The sequence below is a fragment of the Panthera onca genome, chromosome B1 (assembly GCF_046562875.1).
Source record: "Panthera onca isolate mPanOnc1 chromosome B1, mPanOnc1 haplotype 2, whole genome shotgun sequence".
In the NCBI taxonomy this organism is placed as follows: Eukaryota; Metazoa; Chordata; class Mammalia; order Carnivora; family Felidae; genus Panthera; species Panthera onca.
In genome coordinates this window covers 86,922,258-86,929,346 of record NC_138342.1, presented here as the reverse complement: position 1 = coordinate 86,929,346, position 7,089 = coordinate 86,922,258, and positions in this window count along the sequence as shown.

Sequence of the window (7,089 nt, the reverse complement as noted above, 5' to 3'; positions counted from 1 at the left end):
GGGAATGTAAACAGGGCAACCTCTGTGTAAAACAGTATGGAGGTTCCTCAAAAATGAACAGTAGAATTACGATATTGTCCAGTAATTCCACTAGTGGGTATTTACCCAAATAATATGAAAATATTAATTCCAAAAATTATACACACCCATATGTGCATTGAAACATTGTTTACAATAGCCAAATCATGGGAGCAGCCCATGTCCATCAATAAATGAATGGATAAAGAAGAAGCAGTATTATATATAAATATTATGGACTATTAGTCACAAAAAAAATGAAATCTTGCCATTTGAAATAGCATGAATGAATCCAGAGAGTATAATGCTAAGTGAAAAAACTCAGAGAAAGAAAAAATACCGTATGACTTCACCCATATGTGGAATGTAAAAAACAAAACAAATGAACAACAACAAAGAGACAAACCAAAAAACAGACCCTTAACTATAGAGAACAAAATGATGGTTACCAGAGGGCGGTGGGTGGGGGCATGGATGAAATAGGTGATGGGGATAAGTACACTTACAATGAGCACTGAGTAATGTATAGAACTGTGGAATCACTGTTTTGTATACCTACAACTAATATAACACTATGTGTTGATGACCCTGGGATTAAAATGAAATTTAAAAAGCAAGAATAAAAATAAAAACCTAGTTGACTAAATGTTAAAAAAATAATGAATGCAAGAAATAAACATAACATTTTTTTTTCTTACCACAGACTACCACACACAGCTTTGACACCGTAAGGGTCATTTCTGCTTGAGACAGTGGTGCTGAGAAACATCATAACCCCCGCCCCACTCCTGTTCCCAAGAGCTGTGGGAACCGGGTGGGTAGTAGGCGAGAGAGTATCTGGTGGGGACGTAAAATACTGATAGATCGGCTGCTCCAACTAGAGTCCCAGGCAATGGGGAAATAAACTGAACGTGGAGCCACAGAGAGTAGGGGTGGTACCTGCCACATGGCATCGCAGTAAGAATGGACAGCAGCCTGGGATTTAATCCTGAGGAGATGTGTGATACTTTCAGAGCACCCGGTTCGTAATTTGGAAGTATTTTGGAAAGGATTGTGTACATAGAGAGTACATAGAGAGAAATGCAGAGAGAAAACATAGAGAGAAAAATCAGCCCTGTCTGAGTAATTACTTTATAATATGACTTCATGCAAGGGCAGGAAAGATTTGGATTACGTATTTCTCTGGTTGGGGCACTATAAACTGGAAGGGCAGATTTGCATTCTAACCCCATTTTCCCAGCAGTTACCAGAAAGGAAGTTTCTCCCAGATTCTGACAATAGCTTGGCTGCCATTTCTAGTTCCTAGTTTTAGGGTGGTGTGTTTTTTTAACCCTTTCTTCCCTATCATTGCCATTTTAGGTAAAAGTTGAGTGAAATTGCATTTGGCAGACTCAATGGTTACTTTTTACATTTTTCTCGTTATGTAAGAAACATAGGCTCACTGTAGAAATTTGGGGACCAAAATAAAAGGTAAGTAAGAATCACTTCTAATCCCATCATCATTGGTTACTATTTTTAGTATTTTAATTCACTTATTTTTCCATAAATATGCATTAAGATTGGGAGAAAATATTTCCAAAAGTCACATGGAAGACTGCTACACAAAATATAGAAAGAACTCTTAAAATTCAATAATGATAATACAACCCAATCTTAAAATGAGCAAAAGACTTGAACAGACACTTCACCAAAGAAGACATAGAGATGGAAAAAAAAATATGAAAAAATACTCAGCGTCATATGTCATTAGGGAATTGCAAATTAAAACAATGACATGCCACTATACATCTATTAGAATGACCAAAACACTGGCAGTAATGAATGTTGGCAAGGATGTGAAACAAAGGAGCTGTCATTCATTGCTGGCAGGAATGCAAAATGATATAACCACTTTCGAACTCAGTTTGGCAGTTTCTTGCAAAACGAAACATAATCTTACCATACAATCCAGCCATCACATGCTTTGGTGTTACCCAAATGAATTGAAAACTTATGTTTACACAAAAACTTGCAAATGGATGCTTATACCAGTTTTATTCATAATTATCAAAACTTGCAGGCGATCAAATGTCCTTCAGTAGGTGAATGGATAAACTGTGATGCATCCACATAATGGAATATTATTCGGTGTTAAAAAGAAATGATCTATGGGAGGTGGTGGTGGCTAAGTGTCTCAGTCGGTTAAGCATCTGATTCTCAGTTTCGACTCAGGTCACGAAACTCCCATTTCGTGAGTTTAAGCCCAACATTGGGCGCTGTGCTGACATTGCAGATGTCATGAGAAGCCTGCTTAGGATTCTCTCTCCTTCTCTCTCTGCCCCTCCCGCACTTTCTCTCTCTCTCACAAAACAAATAAACTTTAAGAAAAAAATAAACTATCAAGCTTGAAAGGACAAAAGGGAAACTTAACTGTATATTACTAAGTGAAAGTAACCAACTTGAAAAAGCTACATATTGTATGATTCCAACTATATTACATTCTGGAAAAGGCAAAACTATGGAACAGTAAAAAGACCAGTGGTTATTACCAGTTAAGGAGGAGGGAGAGACGAACAGTTGGAGCACAGAGGATTTTTAGGGAAGTGAAACTATTCTATATAATATTATAACGATGCATGTTATTATACATTTGCCTAAACCCATAGAATATCACCACCAACAGTGAACCATTATGTAAACTATGGGCTTTGAGTGATAATGATGTGTTAATATAGGTTCAAAATTATAACAAATTTACCACTGTGGTAGGGTGTAAAGATAGAGGGGGAGGCTTTGCATATGTAGGAGCAGGGTGTATATGGGAAATCTCTATACTTTACACTCAGTTTTGCTCTAGAAAAGTAAGCTACTCAAAAAAAGAAATCAAGTTCTGGGGTATGGTACATGGATGAAACTTGAAAACATACTAAGTGAATAAAAAGACACAAAAGAAAGAGTATTGTATGATTCCAATTACATGAAATATCTGCAGTAGGCAAATTCATAGTGGCAGAAAGTAGATTGGAAGTTACCAGGGATTGAGGAGAGAAGGTAATGGGAAGTTATGGCTTAATGTGTATGGAGTTTCTATTTGGAGTTATAGAAAAGTTCTGGAAACAGACAGTGATTATGATTGCACGATGTTGTGAATATAATTAATGCCATTATATTGGACGCTTAAAATAATTAAGATGGTAAGTTTTATGTTATATATATTTTACCACAATTGAATTAAAAAAAATTTAAAACCATCAGAGGGACAGTTCAGCCTCTGACATGGAATACAATTCTACTCAATAAGATAATACCACAATTATCAATAAGATAATCCTAAGGAAGGATAATGCTTTCCTTACAGAGGATTTTTAATTCTTTTTCTGTTATATATATATATATTGTATTGTGGCATAACATTTTAGGTGTAGGATTTGATCAATTTTGACAAATATATGGGCTTTGTAACCATGACTCAATCAAATTATATAGTATTAATCTTAAATATATATATTTTTAAATTTATTGCATTTCTTTATTTTTGAGAGGCAGAGAGAGACAGAGCGCGAGTGGGAGAGGGGCAGAGAGAGGGGGAGACACAGAATCTGAAACAGGCTCCAGGCTCCCAAGCGGTCAGCACAGAGCCCGATGCGGGGTTCAAACTCACGAACTGTGAGATCATGACCTGAGTCAAAGTCGGACGCTCAACCAACTGAGCCACCCAGGTGCCCCTAATCTTAAATATTTTGTTAAAATTGCCTTACTGAACTTTCCAAATCCCATCACCACCAGAGGCAACCACCATTCTCATTTTTATCACAATTGCTTTCAATTTCCTTTTAACCTCCTCATTAGCACATCAGCAACAAGCGGGATTGGAAGTCTAGGCAAGATTGAATCAGGAGTAAAACAGATAGACTGTATAGAAGTAAAAGAAAATCCCATCTACCTTTGGATGATTGGAGGGCAATATCGACCTGGGATGCGGCACATTAAAATAAACTTGGTGGGGGGCGCCTGGGTGGCTCAGTCGGTTAAGTGTCGGACTTCGGCTCAGGTCATGGTCTCAGGGTTTGTGGGTTGGAGCTCCGCATCAGATTCTGTGCTGACAGATCAGAGCCTGGTGCCTGCTTCGGATTCTGTGGCTCCCTCTCTGCCCCTCTCCCGCTCCTGCTCTGTCTCTCTCTGTCTCTCAAAAAAATTTTTTTTTAATAAAAAAAAAATAAAATAAATAAAAAACAATAAAATAAACTTGGTCTATGAGTGACGCTGAGAAGGAAGCACTGAGGTTAGCTCTCCTAATCTATTGTGGTATATGACTGCAGCCAGAAATAGCTCCGAGTCTGGCTGTCTTGTCAGATGTAAGATAATGGAATAAAGTATATCTACTGAAAGCACTCCCAAGCCAAGGCAGAAATGAAAGTAATGCTTGACTGGATGGATCTTTAGTGTTACCTGAGCCAGTGTGAAGTCCAATGAGTTAGAAGATTGAGAGAAAACAGCACTCAAGCCAAAAGAAATGAAAACACAAGTTATAGAGCCACAGACTTCAACAACAAATGTGGCAGACTGTCCCCAGTATGCAGAAGCCATTGTTCTTCAGAACAGCAGATAACAACCAACATTTACCAAAAAAGACCATGAGAGTTTGGAAGGGAGATGCTTCTGCTTTGTGCTACAGACCCCCAAAAGTATTTTTTTTCCTTCCAATCACCTTCTTTTAGGGTAACAAGTTGCCAAAAGATACCATCTAACACTATCTAAAGGGTTGTTTAAATCATTAACTATAGATAAGACGTTTAGTTTAAGTATCTCCCCTGCTAATCAGAGATATGGGGACTAGTAAGTAAGGTCACGTTAGTTAGCGACAAAATATAAAATGTTATGTTTTCTGTGAACATCTGAGTTGCTGTGAGAGTTGAATGTGTGGCCTTCTGCCATTGTATTTAAGAGCCAAGTTAAATAAAAATTATAAACTATATTTTTAAAAATTGGAATCATATCCAGCAAAGATGATATCATCAAACCACTTAAATTGTTCTTATGTTTTTTTTCTGGACTAGTGTTTGCAATGGGAATTTTGTACATTTATATCATTTTTAAATTTATACCTAGTTATTTTCATTTAACATTACATAATAAAAAATTCCCATGTCTAAATATTCTCTAAAAATATATTTTTAATATCTGTATAATATTCAAATGGATTCACTGGAATATGTTTACATATTCTTCTATATTTGGACATGAAATCAAGTTTGCATTATAAGAATAATACAAATGTATAGCCAATTTGTGCTATATCTCTAAATACTAATTTAGTATGTTTTTCCTAAAATTGGAATTTGTGAGTCAATATAGATGAAGATTTTAAAAGTTGGCATATATTGCCAAATTGCTTTCCAAAAGCTCTGTGAAAATTTACACAGCTACCAGTAGGAAAGAAAGTGCCAATCATAAAGAGTACCCTTGCCAGGACTATATAATATCATTGTGAACTTTTTCTAATTTGACAGGCCAAACATTGTATCATCTTGAATCAGAATTTTTTTATTGTCACTGAGGGGTAAGATGATAAATAGTTACTAGAAGGCACCATAAAAAAGGTCTACTTTCTGGACCTGGAAATCCTAAAAATGCCATTTAAAACTGGATTACAATTTTCTGGGTTTTAGTCTAATAATATTCTAGGACTCTCTTTACTTAGAAAAACACACCATAACCCAATTTTATAAAATAGACTATTTTCAAGGGCAACAAAAGTTAAAATAAACAAATGGGATTACATCAGACTAAAAAGCTTTGCATAGCAAGAAACCATGAACAAAACAAAAGGCAACCTAGTGGATGGGAGAAGATATTTGGAAATCATATATCCAATAAAGGGTTAATATCCAAAATATATAAATAACTTACACAACTTAATATCAAAAAAATAACCTGATTAAACAATAAGCAGAGAACTTAGACTTTTTTTTTCAAAGAAGACATACAGTTGACCAACAGGCACATGAAAAGATGCTCGACATCACTAATCATCAGGGAAATGCAAATCAAAACTGCAATGAGATATCACCTCATATCAGTCAGAACGGCTAATATCAGATAAGAAATGACAAGTGTTGGTGAGGATGTGGAGAAAAGGGAACCCTTGTGCACTATTTGTGGGAATGTAAATTGGTGCAGCCACTGTGGAAAATAATATGGAGGTTCTTCAAAAAATTAAAAACAGAAATACCATATTACTCAGTAATTCTGCTTCTGAATAGTTACCCAAAGAAAACAAAAACAATGTTTTGAAAAGATATATACCCTTGTTTACTGCAGCTGTATTTACAATAGTCAAGATATGGAAGCAAACCAAATATCCATCGATAGATGAATGGATACACAAGATGTGGTGCTGTGTGTGTATATATATGTGTATAACATATACATGTTGCATATATATGTGACTACAAGGATGCAACTAGAGAGTATTATGCTAAGTGAAATAATTCATACTGAAAAAGATGAATACCATATGATCCATGTGATTTTGTTTATATGTGGAATCTAAAAAAACAAACCAAGGGGCACCTGGGTGGCTCAGTCGGTTAAGCATCCAACTTCAGCTCAGATCATGATCTCATGGTTCCTGAGTTCGAGCCCAGCATCGGGCTCTGTGCTGACAGCCTCGAGCCTGGAGCCTGCTTCGGATTCTGTGTCCCCCTCTTTCTCTGCCACTCCCCTGCTCATGCTCTGTCTCTCTCTCCCCAAAATAAATAAAAACATTAAAAAATAATAAAAACAAAACAAAATAAAACAAAAAACAGAAACAGACATAAATACAAAGAACAAAGTAGTGGTTACTGGGTGATGAGGTGAGGGGAGGGGAGTTATGGATGAAATAGGTGAAGGGGATTAAGAGGTATAAACTTCCAGTTATAAAATAAATAAATCATGGGGATGTAATGTACAGCACAGGGAGTATAGTCAAACATGTTGTAATAACTGTATGGTGACAAATGGTAGGTAACTAGACTTATCATGGGATCATTTCATAATGTATAAAAATATTGAATCACAGGGTGCCTGGACGGCTCAGTCGATTAAGCA